This window comes from Trichosurus vulpecula, chromosome 3 (genome assembly GCF_011100635.1).
Source record: "Trichosurus vulpecula isolate mTriVul1 chromosome 3, mTriVul1.pri, whole genome shotgun sequence".
NCBI lineage: Eukaryota > Metazoa > Chordata > Mammalia > Diprotodontia > Phalangeridae > Trichosurus > Trichosurus vulpecula.
Window position 1 is genome coordinate 254,025,785 of NC_050575.1, and position 16,985 is coordinate 254,042,769.

The following is a 16,985-nucleotide window of genomic DNA, read 5'->3' on the forward strand; positions in this document are numbered from 1 at the left end:
CTGGGCTGTCTCCAGTTGTGCTCATGAATATCTGGCCACTAGACCTAGATAGCTCTGGAGTTGAGAAAGTGAGGCTGGTGACCTCATACAGGCCGCCCTCACTCAAATCAGTACCTGCAGTCATATCATTGTCTCCCTGACGGCATGACCTTCTTCGAAAATGGATGAAACATAAAGCACTGCTTCTATGAAACACTATGGAAATTACCAATTAATGTGATAGTTAATGATAAAATATAATATCATAATTTATTGCAAAGACTTACTTTAAAAAACGCTAACTTGCAACATACCCTTTAAAATTAACTCAATGTTATCAGCTGTGAATGGCTTGGTTATTCTCAGCAATATATCAATCTGAGACAATTCTGAAGGACTTATGAGGAAAAATGCTGTCCACCTCCAGAGAAATAACTGATGGAGTCTGAATGCAGATTAAAACATACAAAACCAAAAGTCAACCCACTTTACTTTTCTTGGGTTTTTTTCCAGGGGTCTATGTTTTTTTTCATAACATTATGAATATGGAAATATATTTTGCATGACTGCATATAGATAACCTATAACAAATTGCTTGCCATCTCCTTGGAGAGGGGTGGGGAAAGGAGGGAGAAAATTTGGAACTCAAAATTTTTTTAAAAAGCATTAAATAATCTTTTTAACATGTAATTAAAAAAAAAAAAACCCAAAGATTAAAAAGTAAAAATTTAAATCAGGAACAATGGAGTCAACTAAAAATCACAAAACATTGATTTACCCCATTGGGCAATTTGAATTCAGATGTCTAGATGAACAACCTATATCATTGTAGCATCATATGTAAAAATGTTCAAGTGTTCTGCAAAATAAGGTGGCACTATATGAAAACTAGGAAAACACAATTTAAGCCACTGTTTATTCCATAAAGGATAATTTATTATGTTATCTTCAATAAACATAAAAGAAATTGAGCTAAGACTAAGAGTGCCAAGTGAACAGAGGCACTAAAATTTATACATCAGGATGATCCATAGCAGTCTTGTGTATATCACAATTGAAAAATCAAATGAAGTTAAAGTAATTGCAATGGGGGAAAAAACCATTTAAGATTTATAAAATACTATTCCTAATAGCAAAAAATGAATTATGAATCTTGATTTATATAGTAATAATAATTAATTTTACACCAGATAGAGGTGGTTGTTATAAGGTGAAAGGTCAAATAATCTTCCCCCTTCTAAATGTTATAAATTCAAAAAAAGGAGAGACTGACAAGATAAATTACAGAGGCAGGAATAGGAAGTATATACTGAATAGAGTCCTAGACTTGGAGTCAGGAAGACCTAGGGCAAAATCCTGTTTCTGACAAGTTATCTGTGTGACCATGGAAAAGTTATCTAATCTCTCCGAATTCAAGTTATTCACCTTTAAGGTGAGTAAAATACTAACTATATAATACTTGCTTCAAAGGGTGATAGGATGTCTCAAGGAAGATGATATATGAAAAGTACTTTCCAAAATTTAAAAAGCTCTACAAATGTAAGAGAGCCTAGAAGCTGGTTTTGAACTCAAAAAGATCTGGGCTGGAATTTCTTCTCCTCTGACACATACTTTGTGAGTCTGGGCAAATAATTTAATTTCTTGGTGTTCTAAGCAACTGTCTAAGATCATAAGTTTCAGAGAGGTTGCCAACCTGAAATAATTGGAGTACTTTCTTCACCTAGGTGATTTCCTACACCAATCCAACATTATTCCTATGTAAATTTCAGATACTGTGTTTATACATTACCTAGTACTTTTAAATTTGAGTTAGTTATTGAGCAAATTTTATATTAGTGTCTTTAAATTTGAAGTACTATAAACACTATGTGTGTATTATATATGTTCTTTGTGTGATGTCACTGAAAAGATAAGAAAGCATATTCCTAACCTCCATTCAACAGCTTCTTCAGCATTAATTCAATGAACAAATATTGTACACCTGCTATGTGAAAGAAGGGAGGGTGTGGAAGAAGAGATTCAAAGATGAATGAAACATAGTTTACATTGTTAAGGACCTCATAGTCTAGTGGGGGAAGGGAGAAAGGATAAGATTAGAAAAGAAATGCAAGGAAGAATATGATAAATGCACCAAGAAAATACTGTGATATTTTGAAGGATGGAATGAGTGTTTCTGGCTGAGAGACTAAAGTACCATGTCATGAAAGAGATAGCATTCCAGCTACATCCTGAAGGATAGGTGAAACAGGGATGGGGAACCTGTGGCCTGGAGGCCTTTTGGCTAAGCTCAAGTTTTAGACAACAAATCCTTTTCTAATGAATAAATAAATAAAATCTGTTCTAAAGTATAAAAATTGAGGGGGAAAACACTTCAAATAAATAGAACTCCACAATCAAGAATAATCATTGAGAAAAGTCCAGGGTAAGTCTGGAGAATGTGCCTAGTTCAACATGAGTATAGTGTGGGGTATGAGCATGGGATTAATATGAGGTAAGGCTGAGGTTCTTCTATTTTATTCAGTAGTCAGGAAAACCATAGGGTGACTCATGATCACAGCTGGTTATTATAAAGATCTGACATCTGTATTTTGGTATTTTAGTGATAACATTACAAAACACTCATAAGTGATATTGCAATGGTTTTTTTTCCTGTCTGCTCCTTCTGACCAGGATATTGTTGTTCACTTCTATTGGTTGAAACCATAGGTTTGGGCAAATTGCTAACCCCATGGTAGTGGAGGAGAGCAAAGACATTTCATGCTTTTCAATAACACCTAATGATGATGTTTATACTATGGTCTAAGGTTAATAAGCCTCCATACATAGTACATCACATTTGACTCTTAGAACAACTATGTGAAGTCAATAGCCAAGTTTATTATTTCTGTCATAAAGATGAAGAGCCTGAGGCTAAGGGAAGTTAAAAGACTTGTCCTTCCTAACACAACAGTTATGCGTGAGGTCAGCATTCAAACATATCTCTTTTGACTTTGAATCCAATATCCCCTTGTACCCCTCACTACCTGTGCAGTAGAAGTAGCAAAACTATATGTTTATGCTAATGCTATATTTTTGTTGAAAGAAAATTCCTGCTTCATTTTAAGTTGTTGTTGAGGACCCATCATGGGACCATGCAATAGCATAACTTAATATTAACCTAGAGTCCTCAAAGATTTTATTAATGCAGCTTTCAACAGTGCTAAAGCTTTACTCACAGGCACTAGGAGAATCTGTCTCAGAAACTATTTGAAGAAAGGATGTTTTTGTGAGGATAGGTGACATTTAAACTTCTCCAATTTAACTCCTGAAGGAAGAGGAGAATCATTCCTACTATGTTTATGTTCCTTTGAAAAGCAAAACATACTTAAATTCAATTGTGAAAGACTTTGCAACTCATGATTTGGAAGGAGAGCACCTATTTAACAAGAAGTAAAGGGGTATTCAAGAGACAGTGTTGTTGTTTGTCCTTCATTCTTGAAGAGGACCGTGACATGGTGATGCCATGACTTGCAAGTGAATTGGAGTTAAGTGAGGGAGGGCTGTTTAAAGACACCAGCCTCACTTTCTCTTCCAGAGCCATCTGGGCTCCAGGAGGACTGGAGATTTCCTTGGATACAGTGGGAGACCTTGGACTTTTTAAGTTAAGGTCTTTCCAAGGTTTCAGTTTCACTGAGGCAACACCCATTCAGTGATTAAGGCTAGGTAAGAAATGAGGCAAAGAATGTCCTCTTCTACCCAGTTAAAAAACAAAACAAAACAAAAGTTAATCTTGTAGGGGAAGACCAGTTAGGGTTTCTGACCAAAACCAAAGCAGTTGTTATTTATATTCACTCTGAGCCATCAGGGCCCAAACAAGAACCAGTTGGGTTTTGGGCTAGGACATTGTGTTGATCAATCAATCAATGAGAGCCAGAGTGATTTGGGTTTATGGTTCTTAATAAAAAACAGAAACTAGCTCCTAAACCTCAAGATAACTTGCAGGTTTTCAGCTCTCAGAAATTTACATTCCTTTGGGCAGAGCACCTGCAGGTAAGGGTATTTATACCCTATGTGGATGAAGGGAGAGGGGGAGAGAGAGAAGGAGAGGGAAAAGGAGAGGAAGAGGGGGAAAAGGAAGGGAGGGGGGGAGGAAAGGGAGGTAAGAGGGAGAAGGAGAGGGAGCTATGTTGCCCAACTAGCCAGTTGGGTCCCCAGTGGGGCAGCTTCTACTACTCGCAGGTTGTTGTTTGTCCTTTGTTCTTGACAAGGACCATAGCCTAGTGGCAAGATATAGACCAGGATGACTGGAGATGGCCTCCTCAAGAGACAATAAATATTTAAAGAATACTATTGCAGGTGGATAACAATCACTGTTGGGACCATCTATGTTCAGGACACTGAACTTGGCCCTACAGGACAGGAAGACATTGGAATTAGGAGACATATTGTTCTTAGGCAGCTGATGTTTTAGTTCAAGGGGAAAAAAAAGAAATACTCAGCTTTGGACTCTCTGGAGATTTCAGAATGAATGTTTCTGATATTCCACATAATTGACAAAGGAAATGTTATTGAACTTTAGAAGAGGAAAAATTGGAGTGTCTACTTTTCTGAGTAATTTTTTCTGTTATCTATATTTTTCCCCTTCAAAGTGTGCTAAAATAGTGATTGCATACAAAAATAAGCATCATTGAGAAATGAGTAACTACTAAAATGAAGAAAATTAAGTAAAGACTTAAATTTTCATACAGAAATGAAATACCATTGTGTATGTGTGAGGAAACGAAGTGTCATAAAGATCTTTTAGAAGATATTCAAGATCACATCAATGAAATATAGGTCATTTGGGTTTAGGATTGAGAATGACCTAGATCTTATTCTAGTGGTCAGCAATTTCTCTATGTGAGATTAGGGGGGAAAAGAGTACTGAATGGAGATTATGCATTTTACTTTAAATTGTATACTAATGAAAAGAAAGGTAAGAAAAAAGATCTTTGAGATCACAGATTAAAATTTTTAAAATGGCTGAAAAATGTTTCCATGCTTGTCATGTCACTTGGTTCCATGTAAAGGATACTGGATCTAGAATCAGAGAGGATTCAAATCTACCTACTATATCTTACTATGGCACTTATTACATGTGTGACCTTGGGCAAGTAATTTAACTTCCAGTTCCCCATTCCTTATGTATAAAATCAAGGGATTTGAGGCTATGCAGGGCTTTTTAAACTTTTTTTCACTGGCCACCGCTTCAACTCTTCTTAAACTGTGGGTAGTAACCCCACAGTTTAAGAAGCACTGTATAGTCCCCTTTTAGCTCTATATCTGTGTGCCTAAGAGGCTTTTTTATCATAAAAATTAAACTGCAAAAATATATGTCTATACTGATAACTTAAAAAATACATTAATTCCTTTATATCCAAGTCAAATAAACATTACAGTTAATTGTCCATGAAGTGGGATTAAAATGAAGCAAAGCATTCATTATTATGAGTACATCATTGTTGGTGATCTAACAGAGCTTATAACAAATTATTTTAATATAAAGCTATTATGACTAGTAAGAAAACAGAAAATATTGCTAACTATTCAACTTATTTTATATTTTGTTTAGATCAACCATTATGATCTAAAAACAATAACAATGACAACAGGTGCTGCTCTTGGAATGGCAGTGCATTTCCCAAAGAAATTATTACAGTTATAGTGTATGCTGGAGAATATTTGTAATAAGTAAAAAAAAATTAATCTAATTTAACTTTGGAAAATTCAGTAATAATTTTTAGAAGTTATCAAATAACTTAAAAATTGAAGGATAGTTTCTAGAAAATGCAAATCCCCTACTCAATGTCTGTGTTCAAAGATTGTCTTTCCAATAGAAGCATCAACATGAGTCACCATTCTCACAGATCTTTCTCTCAGGCCAGGGGTCTATAGCAGTCCCCAGAAAGATTTTGTCAAGTCCAAATTATTGAGAGATGGTGTAGGCCAAGATGGTGGCTAGAAAGCAGGGACTTGCATGAGCTCCCTGCTAGGTCCTTCAAAATACCTATAAAAATGGCTCTAAACAAATTCTAGAGCTACAGAACCCATGGAATAGCAGAGGGAAGCAGGGCTTCAGCCCAGGACAGCCTGGATGGTCATGGGGTAAAGTCTATCACATGGAGCAGGGAGCTGAGAGGAGCAGAGCCCAATGTGTGTTGCGCCCAGACCAACCAGACCAGGAACCAGGCAGAACAGGCCCTAGTACCCTGAATCAGTGAGCTGTGGCAAATACCAGACTTCTCAACCCACAAACACCAAAGACAACAGAGAAGGTTAGTGGGAAAAGCTGCTGGGACAGAGTGAAAGGGGTTTACGGTTAGGCTACCACCCCGGGGGCAGCTGAGGTGGTGCAGCTCTGAGGACAGACCTACAGTTGCAGTTGCTTCTGGCCCCAGGCCCACCTGGTGGGAGCAATTAAGTAGTGGATCACAGCAGGAGTGTAGAGCCTGCTTAAGATCTGAGTCAGGTCTGGGTTGGCCGTTCTTGGGGGAGGAGGAATGCTGGTGTGGCAGAGCTTGCTGCATGGAAAGAGCTCTGAAAACAACAGCACATCCCCTCAAGCTTGGGACAAAGAACTCTCTACTCTAAAAGCAGTCATACCACAACAAAAAAACTCAAGGATCAAGTAGTTGGCTGGGAACATGGCCAGGCAGTGAAAACACACTCATATTCAGTCTCAGACTTTGGAATCTTTCTTTGGTGACAAAGAAGATCAAAACATACAGACAGAAGAAGTCAACAAAATCAAAGAGCCTACATCAAAAGCCTCCCAGAAAAACATGAACTGGCCCCAGGACATGGAAGAGCTCAAAAAGGATTTGGAAAAGCAAGTTAGAGAAGTAGAGGAAAAATTGGGATGAGAAATGAGAGTGATGCAAGAAAACCATGAAAAACAAGTCAATGACTTGCTAAAGGAGACCCCCAAAATACTGAAGAAAATAACACCTTAAAAGTAGACTAACTTAAATGGCAAAAGAGCTCCAAAAAGCCAATGAGGAGAAGAATGCCTTGAAAGGAAGAATTAGCCAAATGGAAAAGGAGGTCCAAAAGACCACTGAAGAAAATACTATGTTAAAAATTAGATTGGAGAAAGTGGAAGCTAGTGACTTTATGAGAAATCAAGATATTATAAAAGAGAACCAAAGGAATGAAAAAATGGAAGATAATGTGAAATATCTCATTGAAAAAACCACTGACCTTGGAGAATAGATCCAGGAGAGATAATTTAAAAATTATTGTACTACCTGACAGATGGTGTAAGTGGAAGACTCTGGAAATTTGGAGTGACTGAGGCCTCCGTCAAATTCACTGTGCAGCTACAATTGACAGGACCATATGCCCATCACTGAGCTAGAAAAGTTCTCAGGAATTCAGTTGTGCAGTCTATGCTTCTAGGCCCAACTCTAGTAAGAGGGTTAGTAAACTTATGCTCGTCTCTCTTTCCTTTCTAAAATCAAATTTTATTTTTTCAATTGTCAGGCATTTATTTTTTCTCCCTTTCTTTCACACCCCCACTGTCATCTGGAAGAAAAAAAAAAGCAAAATTCTTATAAAAATATGTATACTTAGTATATATATTATCACCTCCTGCACGATAGGCTCTTTGTTAAGCACTGATGATACCAAGAAAGGCAAAAAAACAGACAGTCCCTGCTCTCAAGTAGCTCAAAGTCCAAACAAACAAAATAAATTCCTATATTGGTCTTGTCTACTCAACTTAAACCCATATTTGTTCCATAACAGAAGTTCCTAACTAAATTAACCCTTTGAGCTTATCCTTGATTGAATCATCTAACACAACTCAAGTAGAATCATATATTACAACCATCTATTGACTTAGAAAAATACATATTAATGTTATCTATCTTACTTTGCATTTTCATTTATTTTGTCTACTATCTCCCAATTATATTTTAATCTGCCTGTGTTGTACTCTGCAGTATAGTGGTCCACTAGACCCACAGGCAACATTTTTAACACCTTTTTTGCCTTGGTGACATGCCCCCATTGCAACTTCAGAGAATCCATCATGACTTTTGGTATATGTTTCCACCCGGTGACTTTATGTTCTGATGCAAAGGACATTGGGTAGGGACCTTTAGCTCCCCAGTATTAGTTGTGTGATGTGATTTGGGCACTGCATTAGCTTCTCATTGCTTCATTTGTTTCATAGATAAAATAGAATTTTATTTGAAGGTTAAAATTAGATCCTGAAATTCAGTGTGTTATAGAGGATAACAATGTGGTTAACTCTTAGAGTTACTGAGACTTCAAGTTCAAGTTCTGTCTCTTGCCAATATGTATATATGGAGGGAGATTCCACATCAGGAGTTCTTTACACCAAGGAAATCACAGGTCTGTACATCCTCCATGAGACTCTCCCCTAAAACTAATACATAAATACAGCTTGTTTGGTAAACAGGGTTATACAATCAGGAGGCATTATTATTTTTATGGCACAGATGAATTAGATTATTATCATATAAGTTCTCTTATTAAAATTGAAATCTTCTGGTGATTTGGTAGGTGCTTGGTGATAATGTTTTATGAATTGTAAACATTCACTGATTGGTCCCCAGTGTCATAATCTGCCCATATAATGCCCAGTGAGCTATTTAGTCACCAAGCTTGTAAATTATATTTATTTTCTTTGTTTGTTTTAATTTATGTCAGAAACACATGTGTTTATTTTTCAAATGTTAATGCAAGTTTTTTATATTTCTATCAATAAGTTTCACTAGATAATTTGATCAACTTGTAGGTTCTATTGTCTAGGATGACTAGGAGGTATAAAATGGTATCAGGGCCACAGGCAAGAATAGAATGATGAAGAAAAATGTTATCTCTTAGAGGGAAGAGGATGTTCTATTTTGTATTCCTGAAGCCTAGAATGGTCTTACATATAGTATATACTTAGTAAATCCTTGTTGGATTAGATTGACTTGAGCCTCGTTTTCCCTGCTTAAAAAAAAAGAACATTTTTTTTGACCTTATGATCCTATGTAGATTCCAGGATTAAAGATGTGGAGTTGTATGACATCTCTTCAAACCCTTTATCTTGCAGAGCAGGAAACTGAGATCAAGGGAGGTGAATAATATAATTAATCCACAAGAATTTATTAAATATTTACTATATTCCTAGGCATTTTGCTAATATAATAAAAAAATAAACAGTCCTGGCTCTCAGGTAGCTTACATTCTAACGTGAGTGGCAATGTGTACATAAGTATATAGTATACATGAGGGATTTAGAAAATAGAAAAACAAAAATTGAAATAGGAAAGAGATAAACCTGTGGCACTGATACTATTGTTCCAGATTCTAGTCATCTAAGACCATATCACCTACAATTTGATCAAATAAATTATCCAGTGAAACTAAATGGTAGAAATATCATAAAATTATTCGCATTAATATTTTTAAAATAAACCCATTGCTTTCTGAAAGTAAAACAGACACAGTAAGAAAATAAAGACAATTTATAAGGTTATACTGGAAGGCACTAGCAACTGGAGGACTGGGCAAGACCACTTGCAAGAAAGGCTATGTCTGCTGAGTCTTGAATGAAACCAAGGATTATAAGAGGTGAAAATGTAGAAGAAGAGCATTCTAGGGATGAGAGATGGCTAGTACATGTTTTTCTTCTATTACTTCTCCAGTGCTTCTTATTCAGGACTCTTTGAATCCCTGAGGTTAGGGTTGTCTAATAGCAGCTTTAAGATCATTTAAACAGTAGAAGGTCTTACACAAAACTTTAAAATCCTTATCCTCAAGAGGTAGTATGCCATATGAGTAACATCTATCCCACTTTAGACTGGACCAGTTTTCTCTGTAAAGGTACTGAAACTATCCTCAAGACTCAATTAATCCAGAGAAAGCGTTAGAGTGGGGTTGTGTGTGTGGGAACTATTGATATAGCTTTCTTGCGGCTTAAGAACAAAAGCTATTACATGAGAAATCAGAATCTCCTCTTTCAGATTACATACCTGTTTCTGAGTTTCATCTGCACCAACTTGAAACAATGCAATATCCTTGCTGAATATCCTTTTTATGCTATGGCTAAATAAACATTTGTTTTGTTGTTAACTGTTATATGAATATCTCCTTTCATTACAATCCTGAATCTGAACCACCAGCCTTTCCTATAACAGAAGGGGATAATGGATGAAGTATCAGAATTACAGAGTTAGAAGCCATGCATTTCAATCTGTAACTGAACAGGAATCACTTTTACAAAATCTCCAACATGTATTCTATCACTCTCCCCTTGAAGACTTCCAGTGAATGGTAGCCTGTAATTACCCCAAATGGGCATTTTATTTTATTTGGGGGCCCTTACAATTTTAGGAATAAACTCCTTACATCAAATTTAAAGCTACCTCTTTGAAATTTCCATTCATTACTACCACTTCCACTCACTCCCCACCTCCATCTAGGGCAAACCATAATAAGTCTAATTCCTATTACATATGAAAGACTTTGAAATTCCTTAAAAGATAGCTATCATATTCCCATTAATTCTTCCCTTCTCTAGGCTCAAAAATGCCCATTTCCTTCATCTAATCTTTATGTGGAATAGTTTCCAAGCTTCTTTACCACCCCATGTAAAAGGGCACAAAAATTAAATCTTATTTATAGTTTAATCAATGGCTTTAGATCCTGAACCATCAGTGTGGAGAGCTCTCTTGTGTGGAAATTCCCTTCAGGAATTTAGAGAAGCAACTCTTTTTTAAGATGTTGTCTGAGGGATTAAAAGCAAAAAAGTACTTGTACACACAACTAATAAGGGAGAAAGGCAGGATTTGAACCCCTGTTTTCTTAACTTCAAGATGGGTTCTCCTATTATGCCATCTTGACTCTCAAATAGTATGATTTTATTATCTGGGGGGTGCTGGAATGATCCAGGGGAGCGGCTGTAGTCTTGGATGTAATTGGTGGGCATTGAATAAAAATAAGGGGGCAGTTGAAGCATAAGGAAAGAAGAACATTTTGAAAAAAACTGTTCATACATGTTTCCTCTATTGTGTAACAGAGATGAAGTCATAGTGATTACATTATTTTTCCAAATAAACACACAAAATGCAAGCTATAACTGATCAGTGGTCAAGTCCGCTGACAGGTCTTAACAAGCAAGTGTTGGCAAGCAAGCATGTCGCACATTGTTGGGAAGTCCAGAATCCATTGGCAGGAATATGTGCATGTAATGATTTGTTTACACTACAACACTGCACAGTTACATGACACAATATTTTGTCATCAAAATTTTAATGCAAGAAAACTCCCCACAAATTTACAATAAATTATTAATTTTAAAATGTGCCATTTAAATACACATACATAATATAATTTGAAATGAAACAAATTTCAATAAAACATTAAAGGGTTAAAGATAGTAGATTTCCAGGGTGATGAGTGATTTTTTTTTTTGAAAAGGGGGCAGTAGGCCAAATAAGTTTGGGAACCTCTACATTATACCTTTCAAGATCTGAAATCTAAAGCATAATCCTTACTAGAAATGTTTTTTTTTTTTTTAATGTAGAGAGGTTAAGTATCAAAAATACATTCTAAAACACAAGTTTAAAAAAAATTATTTGCCGATTGAAACTTCTAGTTTTCCATGAAATACATATTGAAGGGTATAGGTATTTTAGAGATGTTTACACCTGGGTGATAATGTAATTAAGTACTGAATGCCATAAGGGAGAGAAGACAAATTAGCAATATAATAGCTTGTCTTTCAAAGTTTCTTTTTTTGGCTCCATGATGCTTTCTGACTAAGTTATACAACAATAAATTCCAATGTAGAGAAAACACTTCTTACACTGGGGTATCACAAAACAATGCAACAATGTAACCATGGAGGAGTAGATTTCAGATATTTCTGAACCATTCATGATTGTAAGAAAAGGAAACTTCATACAATCACCAGTATTTTTTGGGGAAAATACCAGGTCACTGCTTCATTCTAAGGAATTCCCTAGAATCGACAGTGTATCTCTAAAAGGGAATTGGGTATGACCAGTTCGTTTTCCAGAACTTTTGAATAAATTACTCATTGACTTCAGGCCTGCCAAGTACACAATCGTAGTAAAATTCAGACCTCCTTCTTGCTTTATTTCTCTAGTTCTGCATCTGGCATCATAACGTAGATGGAGAAATCAATTAAAATGGCACATTTGCAGAGGGTTAAATCTAACATTTGACTCAGTCCCATGTGATAGTAAAAGAATATGGAGGAAAACAAGCAAACACCATCTTTCATTCTAAAATAATTTAAACCATGAACCTCCCTACCTCTGCCCCCCAGAACTTACATGTGCTACCCTACCCTGGTATGTGTGTGTGTGCTCATATGAGTGCGTACATGTCCTCACAGGACTGAAAACTTTCTGTAATTATTCAGATAATCCATGTGTAGGCTTGATTTCTGCCCTAGAATTAAGAATAACTCCTCAAATATTGTCGCTTTGTGTGTTGTGAACCCAACTCATGCTATTGCTCTTTAAATTTGCTTCTTAAAGAACGTATACAGTTATCCCTTCCACATTGTGAGGGTTAGGGGCATGGTGTCCCCATGATCTGAAAAATTAATGTAAAATTTTTTGTCCTTCCCTTTGTACCAAATGCAAGTCGGCACATTCTTTATAATTTATAGTCTTAGAAACTTCCAAGAACATTGACAGACATGTTGGTAAACAAAATGGGCTCTTAGCACTCTGTTCAACCAAGTGCCCTTGAAGAGTTTGGCCTTTGTTTCCTTCCTTAGACTGGGGAGTCCTTGGTGGCCTCCTTGCCTCAGGGGAGGGCCTAGTTTACACATGAGTTTGAGTGACATGTTTGGGAATCAGAGGCTTTTAGACCACGTAGGTTTAAGTTGCCTCTTTGTGACGATTCTAGGTCACATGGGTGAGTCGCATGTGTGACTCACCCTTGACCCTGAAGAAGATATAAAACCAGGGGTTGGTGTTCTGTTTTCTGGATCTCTTACCCACAGCCATGGTGGCACATGTGACTCTGAGCCAGCCCTTGTTATGAGCTCCCGGGCTGAACCTAGATGTTGGTAACTATGAATTGTATTTGGTCTGTCTGTCAATGTTTGTAATTTGCTTGTATTTTGCTCTGAAGTTCAGGGTGCTCGGTTTTTCCCCTGGACTAAGTGAATGATATCTGTACGTTGGATTAAAGTAAACTTGTCAACCCCTTAATGTTGCTTTCCTTAGTAAAGCAGATCAAAAGAACATGGGCTTTTGCAATGTGCCGGTAGTGTGCTTGTTGTTAGGCTTGTGTTGGTCTCTTCACCCCCAAAACAGCTGCTAGCCAGATTGTTGAAACAATAGATTAAGTTACGTATCTAGGGTCACACAGTCAGTATGTGTCAGAGGTGAGACTTGACCTCAAGCCTTGGCTTCAAGACTGATTCTCTCCATCCACCATATAATACTACCTCTTGCCAGATTTGTAGAAAGTCAAATTACTAAGTAACTATTAGTATGGATATTTTGTATGCTGTTTTAATGAGGAGTCAAGCAAACAATTGAAAACCAGGGATTTGTTTTCAAAATTAATTTTGAAGTTATGCAGCAGCATAATTACACCAACTTTCTTTACCTTCTCTGCTTGTAGTATAAACTCAGTGCTCCAGGCAATTCTCTAAGACTTCCTGTAGGCAGTACTGTACAATAGTTAATATTTATACAGATGCTCTGGAGGAACCACAGAATCCTAAAGTGCCTTCTGAATTATTAAATAAAGATGAGGTTTTATCCATTATGGAAGTTTTATTTTGTATTCTGATTCTTCAAAAATTGTTTTTTTAACAAAGTGAATGCTATATTTATTACTTTGATAGTTCCTTAATCTTATGGATGTGACTTCATTCTAAAAAGCCAATCACAACCTAGCCATTCCTTCTCATGATTTATGACTCTAGGCTGTATTTTCCCCAAACTCTTCTATTAGAGGAACTACCCAACCTATATCAAAGATCCTAAGCCAAAGGCAAAAACGTGAATGTTATTGAAAATTATAATAGTCCATGTTAAATCCATGGTATTTGTCTTACCTTATACCTTTCAATCACCAAATTGAAGCTTAATACCTAGAGCAAGGTATGGGGAACCCGTGGCTTCAAGGCCACATGTAGCCTTCTAGGTTTTTAAGTGCAGCCTTTTGACTGAATCCAAATTTTGCAGAACAAATCTTTTATTTTTATTAATACATTTTTATTCATCTTTTACATTTTTATTTTTAAAATGAATGTATTTAAAATGCCAATGAATAAATTTCAATGAAATAATCCTTCCAGATTGACCAGCACTGTTAGAACATTGGTAAGCCATAAGTGCTAAATTGATGGCTGCTACGCTCGTTATTTAGTTCTAACTTCCCCCACCTGACTGGCACCACTACCACACAAGGCTGGTTGGCAAGAATTTATGGGGGTTGAGTATGCCAGTTTGTTATCAGCTTTTGACATTGGTGCACTGTGCTTCTGTTTAAAGTGGAATTTGTGAGTAGTTGCTCAGCTTGATAGTATTTTTTCATTCTGCCTGCTTAACAGCCCATCAAGTCAAAGAAGACCAAGAGAATGCTGAAGGAAGGAAACAGATTTTTTTAATGAGGATTGGGAATTGCCATATTATCTTGTTTCTGCAAAAATAGGATGATTTGCTTGCTTTGTGACACTACATTATCAACATTAAAGAAATTCAATGCTCATCAGCATTATAACACTTGTAAGGACCGCAAATATTTTAAATTAGAGGGAGAGGCATGAAAAGATGCTTTGCAGAAATTAACAGATGAAAAGTAAAAGCAAAGACAATTCTTTCAAGCAGCAATAAGACATGAAAATAATGCCACTGAAGCAATAAAGTATCATATATTTAGGAAAAAAGAGAAGCTGTTCAGTGATGTAGAAATTGTGAAAGAATGCATTGTCAAAGTTATAGGATGCTTAGACTCCAATAACATTTCAAAGTAAAACAACTGGCTCTTCAACTTAACAGAACAATTTCATGCAATACTTCAGAAAGAAAATACATATTATTCAATTGCTTTGGATGAATCAGCTGATACTGCTGATTTAGCAAGGTTTTATACTTCATTTGAGTCACAAGAGAAGATTTTCTTTGCTACAAAGTTACTCTTTTTGGGCACTCTTGTGAATAGGAGGAACAGCTATCTTCAACAACTTTAAAGATAAATGTCTTGAAGTGGCACTGAATTTGGTAAATTTAGTGAGCGTATGTACAGATGGTGCACCTTCCATGACAGGAAAACATGAAGAGTTTATTGCACAGATAAAAAAAAGTATTAAGAGATCCAGATGCTCTCATTTCTTTTCATTGTATCTTGCATCAGCAAAATATCTTTGCTAAAGCTACCATTTTAAGTGACACTTTGCAACAAGTAATAAGTATTGTTAACTGTATTCATGCAAATGCAACATGGCATTGTCAATTTTGTAACATGCTAAAGTTGAAGGATGAGGTATTCAGTGCGGATTTGCTGTATCATTCCAAAGTGTGTTGGCCATCGCAGGGATGTTATCTCTGTGAGAACAGATAATTCAATTTTATGAAGAACAGAATCAGCAATGTGAAGTACTGAAAGAAGATTTCTATAAGAATGCTGCATTTCTGCGTGATATCATGTCAAATCAAAATGACCTGAATATTTCTTTGCAAGGTTAAACTAAGTCTATACCTGATATATGCCCCTTCCCCCCCAAATCCAAGCATTTTGAAAAAAGCTATCTTATATTCAAAACACTTCTTTTTAAAAGGAAATTTTAGGTGAACATTTTCCCTAGTTAGCAAAGATTGCTGATGAGCAGGATGATATATAAGAATCATTTGAACAGTTGTTATAGACCTATTAATTGGAGAATGCAATCAATGGTTTGCTGACTTTGAGAATCATGACATCACATTCAAATTAGCATTTCAGCCTCACTTAGTTGATATCGCCAAGACACCTAAAGAACCATAGATGGAACTGATTGAGCTCTCAGTAGATGGTATTTTAAAGTCATTGTTTGAAGCTAAGAATGATCCAATTGATATATGGGAAAATGCAGTAGAATATCCGCGCCTTTAGAAACATGCTGGAAAAATGTTTTCTTGCTTTTCAGCCACTTATTGCTGCAAATCTACATTCCCCTACTTAACCTAAATCAAGACACCTTAACTTCACAAATGACTTATACCTATATAGAGGATCAAGTAAAATTGTGGACCGCCATGCTGCAACCAAATATTCGAATGCTTTCCAACAAAAAACAGATACAACAAAGTCATTAAAAGGTTAGTTAACTTTGAAATAACAAATAGTTTTCAATTTTGCAATTATTAGATACATAGTTATTAAGAATTTTTACCAAATAATGTACATTTTAAAGTATATCTAATTGAAGTTTCTTGAATGTGGCCTTATTTGATTATAGCTAACTATTAATGCAGCCTATGAAAAGGTTCCCTACCCATGACCTAGGGTATGAAGGCTAATGGACAATAGGTATAAAATTATCATATTCACTATTGATATTGAAATGACAGAACTGACAGGGAACTTTTATCTTAATACATGTTGTGAACCACTCCTGAAATCTTAATTAAAAATTAATGCTATGGCTAAGTTGTTGACAAGTAAAAATGTAAATGCACTAAATAATAATTTCATTTGTCTAAAGGTTATTTGGAAATAAGTTTTTAGCTATTTATTTTTTGAATGTTACACTCATGATTTTTTTCAAACATTTTCTGCCCTTTCACAGATGTATCCTCCTAATTGGTTTAAAAAAGATTAATTAATAGTACATTCCTTACTCTGAAAGCCATCTGATTTAGACTTTTTAATATTTGATAATTACTGATAACCATTTTCCCATCACATTGTATTTGATGTCACAATGACAATTTGGTAGGGCAACTGTTAGAATGGTTTAACAGTAATGTTAATTGTGGTTATTAAATTATCTGTCA

General features: G+C 35.9%; 1 protein-coding gene across 1 annotated transcript in view; it reads right to left on the reverse strand.

Annotated features, from left to right (window-relative positions):
- The window catches only part of LOC118843733 (CUB and sushi domain-containing protein 1-like), a 2,679,416-nt gene that overhangs the window by 1,316,248 nt on the left and 1,346,183 nt on the right, over nucleotides 1-16,985 (reverse strand).